We start from the raw sequence: 13,881 nt of genomic DNA, 5'->3' as shown, positions 1-13,881 counted from the left end.
TACAGCATGGTTTTAGAGAATCCTGCAAGATTTAAAACCACAGGAAAAAGGTGTCTCTTTTAAAATTCAAGCTGTTTCTGACTTGGCTGGCTAAAGGAACTGGCTGTCTTACCATCCTGTTTTGTTAACAAGTCTCTCTCTAATCCCATAGCACCAGGAGAGAACCTTGGAAAGGTTCTAAATGGATGAGTTTTCCTTTCCTTAAAAACTTTTTCTGAGGATTTTGCAGGCTCCCAGTTTCTTTTGAATATCTAAACTGATGCTAATTTAAGATAAAAGTAAACTATGAGTTGATAAAGGGTTCTATGTGCTCTTTTACTGGAGTAGATACGATTTCCTTCAATTCAAAACAAACAAACAAACAAAAAACATTTTGAGCTTATGATTTTATGGTGAATTTACTTTTGATCCTATGTACCTAAATTCATGTATTGTTCTAATCAGTTTTATTTTATCCAACTATGGAAAATTTACATTCTGTTTTTGTTCAAAGGCCAATTTTTCTAGGGATGGTGTTTTTAGGGGTAGTTCTGATAATCATCAGGATAAAAGCCAGCAATCTAAAAACTTTTTTGAATTTCCTCATAATTGTTAGATATTACATATGGCATTTCCATCTGCACAGACCTGCTCTATAATTAATTCACAATGTAACTGTCTCATTGGCTCTATTTTAATTTATAACAGGTTAAACTTAACAGAGGCTTTAATAAAAGTGTGTAACATTACTTTCTAGCTGTGGAGCTCCACTTATAAATGTTATAAATTCTTTGTTTCTTGTGTGTTTTGTGTATGTGTGCACTTGTGATTTTGTCTGGGTTGATATGTTATGTATGTGTTACCAAAAATTGGTACATGGATAAATGAGTGCTTATAAATTAAAATAAAAATTTATATATATAAAATTCATATATATATATATATAAATTCATATATATATATAATAAGTTTAATATATATATATATATTAAACTTAAGTGACTTAAAAAAAAATTCAGTTTAAATTGTGTAAACAGATAAAAATAAAGGAAACTTTAACATTGCTCACTCATGAGTTTTTCCAGGTGGTCAGACAATTAATAAGGTGTTGGTTTCTATAAAGTGTTTAAAATGTAATGTCCACTGCTTTTAACAATTTTCATCAACAGGAAAGAGATGGTTAATATTATTAACTGCATTTTTTATATCTTGGTTTTTACAGTTAAAATAATTAAACTATATTTAACATAAATGGTATTAATCTTCATAAATGTACTTGTTAAAGGAGACATCTAATTAATTTACAAAGTTAAAGTGCTAAAACGTCAGCTGCTAAATATAAAATCAAGCACATTTAATGTCTTAAATTCCATAAAGAAATATATTTAAATATTGGGTGTGTTTTCATAAATTGAATAATAAAAATGGTCTGAGATTTTTTTTGTTTCTGTGTCCTCACTGCAAACAGAGTTTCTGGGAGTTCAGATTCAGGTGACTTTTGCTAATTTTCCTAGCCAAGTAAAATAACTCATTAAGTCATTTCACACTATTTAAATAATTTATAGTGCTGAGCTGTCTTCTATAGTTTAAAACTGCTGAGCTGTCTTCTATAGTTTAAAACTAACAGTGTTCCATCTTATACCAGTTCTTCTTTTCAATAATTTTACAAAAACAAAAATTGGGAGGTAGAACCCCACAAAAATGTTTGAATCATCCTCTCTTTGTTTTAAATTTTAAATTGTGATGTTAAATGCTGTACTGCTACGGAGTGACACAGCAGACCTGTCAGGCTTAGTCGGGCAGAGAAACTTACAACCAGGACAAAGGAATGGAACAGATTCAGTAATAATATGGGACAGAGGCAGTTCTTGTGACTTTCCAGAAGATACAGCTTGTCCTATCTGGGTATGTGCAAATGCTGTTCACCATTACTATGGAAGATTTAGAGCCACAGTTCAAATAACTGAAAAACCTGACACACTAGGCTGAGCAGATAGTCAAATGACACTACGGTACTAAGTCTTCAACCACTATGTTTGTGGCTATGCTGGCTTTATTTAGCTGTCAGGTAAGTGGAGTTCTTGAAGAAATTCCCTGGACTTACTTCCCAGATCCACCTTTAGTATACCCAGCTGTGTGGACTGGAGAATTCATTCCAGTATTCACTAATGATACTCATATGATGGGAGGATAAACACTTAATGACTTAATGGATAAACACATGGCATGTGTTCATTGGATATAATTATACAAGATATAGTTGGAATTCACCTAATGTTGGTCACATGATCAACCTGCTGGCTGTTTAAAAGAAGCCTCAGAGGAAAAGAAAGCATATGGGGGAGCCAGGGACTTCAATAATATTGGCCCCTGGGACTTAAAATCATATGTCCAGACAATTAGGAAAATGGGACTTCCCAATGAAAAGCCAGTGTTTCCAATGGAGCATCCACCAATACCTTACTTCCCTAATCATTATACAATAGAATTTGGTACCTTTCCTAAATGGATAGAATGTGCAGATGTCTTACCAGTGCAGCATAAGTTCCTGGCAGTAGTGGGTTTATTTGGGGTTGGTCTCCCAGAATTGATAAGAGATAATTACATCAGGATTCCATGACTCCTGGAGGATTTGCTGGTAATGTCTTGATTTTCAATGAAGGTGGCATGCTAAAAGATCTTTGACATTTAATAACTGCCTTAGATTTGATCAATTATACAGATGGCCCCATCCATTACTTTATAGATAGGAGATAGCTTATAAAGTGGCTTCTTGCTATGACCTGCAGGACTGTGTCCAACTTCCATATGTTTTAATTTCTGGAAAGGTATAAGTAAAAACAATAGGAGAAAGATATCAAGTAACTTGTCAAGGATGTAGTCTGACTAATTGTATCACAAGGTATAACAGAAGAAAGTGAGTACTTGTGTTATACCAACCCTCCTTTGTTTGACTCTCAGCTAAAATTTCAGAGCTATGATATTTTGATGCTGGAGTTCAAGTCCTGCAACAGATGCATGGCCAGCTAAGTAGACCCTGAAATGCTATTGGTCTTACTGTATTTGGAATAGTCACTTTGATATCTATTTTGGTATCTATTGTGACATCTCCTGTATCCTTGTCCCAAGACATTCAAAATGCTAATTTTCTTAATAATTTAGCTCAAAATACTTCCAAAGCCCTACACAGTCAGGTAAATATTGATGAAAAGATTGAGATTATGACTATATTAAATGCTTTGGAAACTACTGTGATAACTATAGGAAATGAACTTGCAGCACTCAAATTTAAGCAGACTTTGATGCCATGCTGGGTACAAATTTGTTTGTATTACAGAAGCCAAATATAATGCTTTCCAGTGGGATTGGACAAAGGGTAAGAATCATTTAATGGGCATTTGTCAGAGAAGTAATGACAGTCTAGATGCTATGGAGTTACATTATCACATCCGGGATATTCAGGAAAGCAGGAACAACCTCATGGATCATGTGACACTTGCTTTTAAATGACTTTGAGCCTGGAAATATGCTAAATGGCTTTGATTCTGGAAATATGTTAAAACATTCCATATGATACATTTTTGGAATCATATGTATGCTACTAATTCTCTTTTGTGTTATGATAATAGGTTTCTGTATCCTCAGACAAGACATCTGGGAACTTAAAATAATAGCCCATCACTTGCAGTTAAAAATAAAAAAGGAGGAGATGTCGGGAGCAATGAACAAATCATGGCTTTGAACTGTCCTGGACCATGGTGACACCTCCCTTGGGAGTTTGTGGTGTAAAGGTGCCTAGAAAAATGCCCATTTGAGATGGCCCATGTTAAGAGAAAAATTATGTGGCTTTTAGGGAACTGATTTCTTCAATAGCCTAGAGTTCAAATGCCAGCTGCCTAGAAGTAGAAGAGATATGGGACAGGCTGATAAGCTTTAATTGGACTGTTTTACTCACAAACTTCATTTTTGCTTATCTTGAAGAAGCTTTCTCACAATAAATCCTTTTGATATTTAAATGTATATAATAAATGTGCAGAGCCTGCTCTGGTCAGTCTCTCTCCTATCAGGAGTTTAGTTGATCCATTAGGTCTTGATTTCTATATATTTTGTGTTTTTTGTATTTCCAATCCTCTTGCTGCCCCATTCAGAAAAGTGAATAAACACTGTGCGGGCAACAGCAACAGACAAAATTTCTGCCTACCTGGGTCATTAATTGCAGTCAAATACGCAATTTTATAAACTTATTGGTCAACAAGAATAAGTACATATGATTAAATAGTCTAAAATGTCCTATAAAAAATGTAAACAAGGGGAAGAAGTGGGTAAGAAAATGAGATGCTACTTTACATGAGATAATTAAGGAAGATCTATTTAAGGATGCAGCATCCTTTCATGTACAAAAGGATCTGGTCACAAAGCCACAGCAGGAAACAGCATTTCTAATAAAGGAGCCACCATGTGCCAGGGTGTGTGCTAAAAAAGAAACTGGTATACTAAGGGAAAAAAAAAAAAAAAAAAAAAAAAACATGGCTGGAGGTAAAAAAGGGGGTGGGAGGTAATGTTTTATAAATATAAATTCAATGATCAAATATTTCAGTAACAGGGTTGTATCAAAATCACCTCTGATATATGATTATATTATCTTAGAGTAGCAGCAATAGCAGCAACCACCCAGTAAAAACCACCTCCTACATTCTGGTACTACTTTGAGGCAGAGATGATATAGGGAAGAAACCTGGAGATTTCTTGTCATTATATATCAGAGACAGGTAAATAAATGAAGAATCCATCTAGGAGTTTCATATGAAAAGTCTATGATGGTGAACTACAGGCTGTGGTAGGAGAGAGAAAATCAATAAACTGAATCATTATTTGTCAGTGTTTTGGTTGAACTTCCTAGCCAAAATTTATGGATAACTATGGGAAATACACTTTAAATAAATGAAAAAATCCCAATGAAAAGAGAAAACTAAAAACAAAAGGTGAATATTTAAAACTATCTGCCCTGGCAGATACTAATAGTGGAATTATTTTCTTCATAGTTAAAGAACTAGGGATTTTTCCCTAATGACACTGAAATTTTGATACCAAAGAAAGGAATGTAATGTGTCTTTCTTGAGTTTCTTTTCCATTTAGTAACTCTAAGTAATTATTATTTTCTTATGCTCAGTTACCTTGGGTTCCAACATTTGTCTTCATGTTTAGGCTTATGAAAAACATGCTGTGATTTTTAAATTCTCACAAGACCCGCCCCCCGCCCACCACCATTGTTTCTATTCTTTTATGTCTTCTACCACAGGCTCCTTCTCATTGAAGGATTCTGGACATGATACCAACCTAGAGATATTGCAACACCCCAGAAATATCTTAGATATTATTTTTAAAATATAAAGCTATGTTCTAGCAGATTCCTATTTTTACAAGACTTTGAAACATTACCTTAAAATTGCCAAATTTCTTTTGAAAAAAATATTCTAGCATGCCCATGTTCAGCCCAATCATTCTGATGTGCAATTTGTCTTGAAATACAAAACCAGAAACATTAACCAGTACCTTTAGGGGTCATCGCCATCACTTTTCATGGAGGGTACACATGCTTTGCAAGAAATGCTGCAGTGAGACATGTTGCCTATTTACTATGTAAATAGAAGGTTTGTATTATGTGACTTAGTTGCACTGAGCTCCTGATTTCAAATATTCTGGCCAGAGAAAAATTTATAAGGATGTTTATGTTAAGATTTCTTCCTGGTATCTTACTGATCTAATAGGATTTTCTCAGTTTGTCACTTTGATTTCAGTGTGGATGCCAAATATCACTTCCATAGACTAAATATGTTAAAAATTAAACATGTACTCATAATATTTGATTCTTATTTAAACTTAATAAAATAGATATGTGGTGCATAAAGAATTTGGTTTACACAGAAAAGATGAAAACAATTTATAATACTATCATTGAAGAAAAACCATAGCTAATCATTTTGCCTGTAACATGGTATTCTTTTATGTAGGCACATTCATTGGTATAATGCTTTAGTTAGTCGAATTATATTGCATTAAGCATTAATGAAGTATACTCAGAATATAATTAATAGAATATAGCATAACTATCAAGCAAACTAGTTATCTGCTTCTGCATATCCACAAAAGTAAATATTTAATCATTTATTTCACATTTAATTCCTGCCTCTCAGACACTGTACATAAATATTCTTTCTCTATGTCTCATTTAATGTTAAGTATTCAGATTCTTAAATTATTTCCTTAAAGTATTATTATCAACATTTGTAATAAAACAATTGAGAGAAAAGTGAGTCACTTCTGCTATTTATAAAATTTTGAAAGTAATAGTATTTTATCGTATATTTTTTATGTTAATGAGAATACATATGAAAATAATTTCATAGTTGTTGGCACGTGGTAAGTTGCTAAATAAAAGTTAGTTATTCTATGGTTGGTACTATTATTGTCAGCATACATATTTATGTATATTAATTTATTATATTATTTTATTAATTATATTATATATATTATTGTCAGCATACATATTTTATAACCAATAAATAAATTCTTACAAATAGTGTCACTAGAACAAAAGGAAGAATAATTTTAAAAGCTCATTCTGTAAGTTTCTAAATGGCCATACTGTGGTAATATTTTTAATATGTACTTTTTAGTTGTAAGTGGACATAATACCTTTATTTTTATGTGGTGCTGAGGACCAAACCCAGTGCCTCATGATTGCCAGATGAACAATCTACCACTGAGCCCCAGACTCAGCCTTATGACATTAAAAACAACAACAACAACAAAAAAAAAAACTCATTATACTTTTTCTTGAGCCAGTGTTTCTGGAGGCTCCCATGCAAAATAAGGTTTTCTTCCACAAGAAAATATTGATTTTCCGTTTAATTTTTTTTTTTTTTTTGTCTAGAATATTCCTCAGACTGGACACATGGGAAGAAGTCCAAAAGCAGAATTGATGAGACAATGGAAATAATAAATGAATAATAAGGAGATAAGAAATTAATAAATAAATAATATTATGGAGACAACATTGAAAAAGAGGTCTTTTAACATTCTGGAACCAGGAAGAACAGAAACCAGAGAAGCTGTTTCAGCATAATGGTGTAATGGAGTAAGACCAGATGCCTGCTGCAGACATAACTGAAGAGAATTGAACTCAATTCTGTATTCTATTCCCTGAGAACCCTGACTCAGTGCATGCTCAGACCACTTTCTGTCTCCCTTCTTTTCACTGGAGATAAATCTCCATTCTACAAGGTAATCCAATTGTGATAGAAGCACCAGGATAGAGGCCTGGCAGAAGCTTGGCTTCTCTCAGCACTGCAAAGCATGGAGCACATACTGCAGCTATTGGGAGACCAGGGTCAACTTTAGGAAGGAGGCTGATGTGCAATGGATGATGTGGTCACATAAGAAGTTTTTCATCACCATCTTCTCCTTCTCCCTCTCCTTATTCTTCATAAAAATAGAGGTCTTGGCAGAGAGAAAAATAAAGGGTAGAACATATAGCTGGAGTTAAAAACAAAGTAATCGTAGAAAAAGGATCCATCATAAATATATTGAATATGTTTCAAAATATTAGTTTAATAATATCAAAAGTAATCCTCTGGTATGAATGGTAATAGAAGGAACTATCATTGGAAATGGAGGAGGAAGAATGGTAGACCCATCATGTTTCAGGGAAACAATGGTGTTAATGATTTCTACAAGTTGGGTTTCTGAGTTTGAATCTTGGTAATAAATTCTTTTTCAGAATTGCAGATTAAGCACCATCAGTCTCTAAAGAACGAACAGAAATTGTGGATGTTTTTCACTGAAAAATTGTCAAAGGAACATAGGCCATAGACAACATCCAAGCATCTTGAACATGTTCTTAGGATAGAATACAGCCCCAGAACACATTCTATAGAAAAGACTACAGAGAATTTCCAAGAAGATTAAAATATTTTGACCAATACTTTGCATTTGTACAATCTAAGTTAGATGTTTTTTTGAGGGGGGTGATTGAATCCAGGGATACACTTTACTGTGGAGTCACATCCATATCCCTTTTTATATTTTTATTTTGAGACAGGGTCTTGCTAAGTTGCTTAGAATTTCTCTAAATTGCTAAGGCTGGCCTCAAACTTGCAAACCTCCTGACTCAACCTCTTTTTAAAGAAATGACTGGTTTTAATTACAGTTGTAATCAGGAGTAAACTTTCTATTAAAACATTTTAAAAATCCATTTTACATGGTGAAAGAAATTAAAGAATTAGATAATATTTATGATTCACAGAATATAATGATTACAATAATGAATTCATTATAAAGAGTAATCTATGTTTTTATCTTTTGTACTTTTGGTTTTATAGAAGTACATTGTACATAAAAACACACCACTTCTATCAGAAGTAAAATGGGTTCATTGTGGTAAATAATTACCATCATTATGGCTGTATTCAATGAGATTGTTACCAATTTAGTGAACTGCATCATTCCAAGGCTTTATGACATAAGCTACAGAAAATGATAGAAAGATAGTCAAGGCATCACAAAGAGAAGTGAATTTCTTCAAGAATATAGTGGACTAAAGTAATAACTAAGTACCAACATAAAACCAAGTCAACACAATTCACCTCTTGTTTATAGAATTTATTATGCAATACTTCTAGGCAAAAGAGTCCTCAAACATTGTATGTATAAGGATTATGAACTATCTTTCATTCAAGTGGAAACAAATCAAGTGGTTAATAACTATGTTTTGCTGAAACTGGCACAGATTAATATCCATTGAATATGCTTGACCCAACTTGCTATGATTTTCATATTCTATTTATTTGATGATAATTTAAATATCCATCTTGTTCATGAAAAATGTCCATCTTCTACCATAAATTTTTTAGTCAGCTTTTGTATCCCTGTGACCAAAATACCCAACAAAAGCAATGTCCATTTCATAGGTTCAGTTCATGGTCAGGTGACTCCATAGCTCTGGGCCCACAATGAGGCAGAACATGATGGCAGAAGGACATGGTGGAAGAAAGCAGCTCAGGATATGAAATCCAGGAAGCAGGGAGAACTTTGCTCTCCCTAGACAAAGTATGAACCTCAAAAGCACATTCTCAGTGACCAACTTCCTCCAACCCCCTTTTACCTGCCTACAGTTACCACTTAGGTAGTCCATATCAGTGGAGGACTGAATCACAAGTTTCCTAATGTAATCCTTCACCCCTGAAAATTCTTGCCTTGTCTCCACATGTGATCTTTAGGGGTACACCTTATATCTAAGTCATAATAATAAATAAAACCAGAGAAAAAGAAAAAGAAGTATGGGGGAAAGGGGACAAGACAAGAACCAGAAAATAATAAATTTGTTTGGCTATTGTCAAATTTAGTCTGAAAATATTGCAACTTTAAATAAATTACATTTAACCTCTGATTCCTAGAAAAAACAACTGTTATATTTATTTCATAGTGGACGCATGCTGACACAATAAATACTGTGGAAAAACATCATTTGCAGAGGATAATCATTTGGAAAATATATAGACACACTCACTACAGTGATTTTCAAGATTTATAATTATGAAAAAGGACTTATTTTAGACAAATTATGAACAATAAAAAGCAAAGAATTAAAATTCTAGAAGTATTTCCATCAAGATCAAAATCAAGGCAAGGAGGCCCACTACCTCCACTATTATCAGCACTTTACTGGAGACATTAGCCAATACAAATAGAAAGTGAAATCTTTGGAGGCATTGTCATGTATAAAAAAGAAGTAAAGCAATCTCTAATTACAGGTGGATGATAGTGTACATGGAAAAACTCAGAGAAGCAATTACAACACAAAGTCAACAAACAATTCAGTCCAGTTTAGAATACAAGAATCAAGGGCCTTAATATGCATGAAACATCAACTACAGAACACAAGGTCAAGGAAACTATAGTATCAGAGAAGGTTCAACACTTAGAAATAGATTTAATAAGAAATATGTACACCAGTGCAAGAAAACATTTTAAAAATTTTATCCTAAATGACTTTTCTTTTGTCCAATTCTTTCTCTCCTAGTTTTCTATCTAGACAATACAACTCAGGTAGAAATATATTTATCTGTAAAAAGAAAATTATTTTGATACATACCAAAACTAATATAGGTTTTTCATTAAAACTCTAATTTGAAAGAGAATTTTGTCTTCACAGCTCTGTGGCTAGAATCACAGGGAGGCTTTTTGCTTGTTTGTTTAAAGCAATTGATATACATAGGGGAATGTTTCACCCTTCAAGCTTATAACTAAAATTTTAAAGTATTGAATCTTGACATGAGGTTTCCATTGATATTCTTTAAAAAAATGAATGAATACATACATGTATTCTTAGAGTTAACGTTTTAATATATCTAACTTATATTTAATACTAGGAAAAATGTAGTTTGAAATGTTCTAGTGTTCCAAAATATACTAAGTACAAACAGACCTAGAGTAGTCCATAAAGTCTCTGGAAATAACTTTCAGACTTCAAACAAAATGTCTAAGCAAAAGTTGCCTAAATGAATTCTGGAAAGGTTAGTTCTATCACCAATAGCTTAACTTTACCAAAATCTGCACGTCCAAAGAGAAGGATGAAAGATTTTATGCTATTTTTTATTTTAAAATCATCATTTTCGAGATGCATCCCGATGTTTCTCCCACAAGATATGGATTTGTAGAAAAGACGTGCTTACTATGTCCAAGGAATTAAAAAAATTGAGAAATATGACAGAAAAATGAACACTACAACACAGATTTATTACTATTTTTTGCTTAACTCAGATCCAAACAACAAGTCCAGCATTTGGTAAGCTTTTTTGAATTTCGGCAAGACCATATTTTTACATCTAGTAAGTTATCTGGAAGAAAACAGCTTTATTGTTTTTTCTCTGTAACTATCATAATGTTGTTTCGAGATACAAATTTTGGACATTAATACCAGAAAACTTCAATTCATTCCAAAATTCCTCTAGAATTTTCTATACTGTCAATTGCTATGATATTTTCCTTTATAGAAAGAAAAAAATGCAGTTAATTTTATAAAAGATATGGAAGTTACTTGTAAAAAAAATTTGTACTCCTTCTATCACTGATCTATTTAGTGAAGATAAAATCAACCTGGGTAATAAAGTGTGTGTATACATTTATAAATCATAAGAGTTATTCCAGTTGAACAATTTGAGGTACAAGTTTGAAAAGTCATTTACAACTGCAATATAATATGGGTTAATTTTGACAAAAAAAAGGATTTGCTATACTTATACAATATACTTTAAAGATGAAAAAGAAACACAACTATACTTGTTATCAAAGGTTAATCCAAAGCAGTGTATAGTTAGAGAAAAGCTCCAAGAAAATTTTGCAGACTTGCTTTGTTAGTTATCTATTGATCAGGATTGTTAATGAACTTGGAGGTCTACTTCAGATGCCAGCTGTTTGGTGCTAGATAAATGAATATTCTTTTGAATAGAAGTTTGGGTTTATTTCTATTTCTCTTCCCAGGAAGAAGCAGCACGAATGATTGAAAGTAAGACTATTTCTGCACCTACTTTTTGGTAACAATCCCACAAGTGTTGATCCAAGAGTAAAAAACAGGGAAAAAGTGAAGAATACTAAATGCATTGATAAAATCTGCAGTTTTATATTTGGTAAATTATAAAATATATAATACAGTTTATGAGACACACAGGAAAAAAGCAAGATTGGAGTTTCAAGCTTCAATAAAAATAAAGTACACATTAAAACACGCACATGAACTTGGTCTCTGAATGCTTGTATTGCTGCTATGTTCTGAATTTTTGTGTTCCCCCACATCCCACAAATTTATTTGATGAAATCCTTTGGGTTATTACATCATAATTGGCATTTGGGGTATACAGACTGGTAATTGGCAAATAGTCTGATGCAGGGAAGCATCTTAAAATCCCCTGTGATTTCTGCTGTAATCCTTATTTGACTCCTAAACCAAAAATACTTGATACTGAAGTAGAAATAGCTCAGAGATGCACAAGAACTCTAGGCTAAAAAGGGTCCTTAGAAAGTTCTGAGGCTGCCCAGGAAAAGGATAGAGATTGGAGTTGGAAGGGATTCTTAAAAGCCATTGGATTTCCATTGAAACCCCCAAAGCTCATATGAGATTCCATATGTGCTTTAGATATAAGGAACATGTTCTTGGATTAAGGATTATTTTCCAGCTTAAGGGCAAAAATAGAACAAAAGATCTTAAAAACAGCCCAGCAACAAGATCAACTTCACAGCTGGATTAAAAAATAATAATAATAAAAAAATAAATAGTCCAACATCTTTCAGAGGAAGATTAGAGTCCTCTGCCTCCATAATACTACATCCTAAATTAAGTGATATTTAATAAATTAATAATTAAACAAAAAAATTTTTACCCCAAATACTGAGAAAAAACAGGTAACAAATATAGGCCTACAAATTGAATATTCAAATTAGGAACTAAAGTTCTCATAATAATGGTGACAAATACAGCAAAGATTCTACAGAAAATGGTAGGCCTCAAAGGTAAACATAAGGAACTTAAAGACAGCTGTAAAATTCAAAATTAACTAAATTAAATTCCCAAACTAAGAATATTGGATATTTATATTTTTAAAAATTCTATTGGCATTAAGAGCCGTTTGGACACAAAATTAAAAAGCACCCATGAAATTTAATTTTCTTAAATTGAAGAGTGATAGATTAAAATTATCCAAACAGAAAGATAAAGGGAAAAAATTCACTGGGAAAAAAAAAAAAACCAGAACAGAGTTTCAATGATATAACACATTGACTGTTGCCTATAGGGCAGGAAGTGTATGAGTTCGTTTCTCATCTGAAGAAAAAGAAGCAGGAAAAAAGATAATGACATCTTTAAAGTGCCAGGAGGATAAAACCAAAACAAAATAAATAAAAGGGTACATCTAGAATTCTATATCCAGAGAAAATAGCTTCTGATGGTGAAGGAAGGCAACTGCTGTTCCCTAATAAGGCAAAGTAGAAAACAAATTCCCCCTCCCTCATTAGAGACCTAGCAAAGCAGACAACATGTATGAAGCAATATTCTCCAGACACTGCGTAAGATGGGGAGTAGAATTGTCATCTGTGAGAGAGGGAAAATAAACTGTGAACCTCTGCAGAGTTTCCTACAGATAGGCAGTTTTTAGGACACAGTGCAGAGAGGAAAAAGGAGAAAGGAGAATCCAGTGATTTTGCAGAGTTTAGAAGAAGGATGAGAAGGTAGACAAGCCCAGGTGGCCAAAATTTTACAAGGTATGAACCAGGAGGCAAGATGACCTGGGACTGATCCTTTTCAGTCTTTGGCTGAGTCCTAGTCTGTGTAAAAGTGAAAGAACACAACTTAAGCTCCAGAAAATAATGCCTAGTAAATAGCAATATTAATAATGATTATTTGTATTATATATTTAGAATATTTTACAAAAATTTCAGTCTGCAATGTATTGCAAAAAAAGGAGGTGGGGGGCGGGCAAAACATCAAAACATAAAACTAGTCTTTTTCATAAGATTTTAAAAAATGATACGAATTCCTATCCCTTCTCATGAAAAAAGAAAAAAAAACATAAATTGACTTGCTTTATTTGAGGTCTTATGTGTGCCAGTTACTATGCATTTGCTCCTGATGTTACCAATCTGAATGAAAGCATAGAAAGAGAATAATGAGGCACTATAACAACATTATTTATACATTAATGAGGAAAAGCACTATGACACAGATAAATACATTGGGGAAAACTTAGAAAAATGCCTAGATCTTATATTTAAACAAACTAATTTTATATGAATTAAGTCATCTTTTCTTCAATATCTCCTTCATAAGCTAAGTCTGGCTTTGTGACTTTG

This window comes from Callospermophilus lateralis, chromosome 4, assembly GCF_048772815.1.
Source record: "Callospermophilus lateralis isolate mCalLat2 chromosome 4, mCalLat2.hap1, whole genome shotgun sequence".
Taxonomy (NCBI): Eukaryota; Metazoa; Chordata; class Mammalia; order Rodentia; family Sciuridae; genus Callospermophilus; species Callospermophilus lateralis.
Note: the sequence above shows the minus strand (reverse complement) of the source record.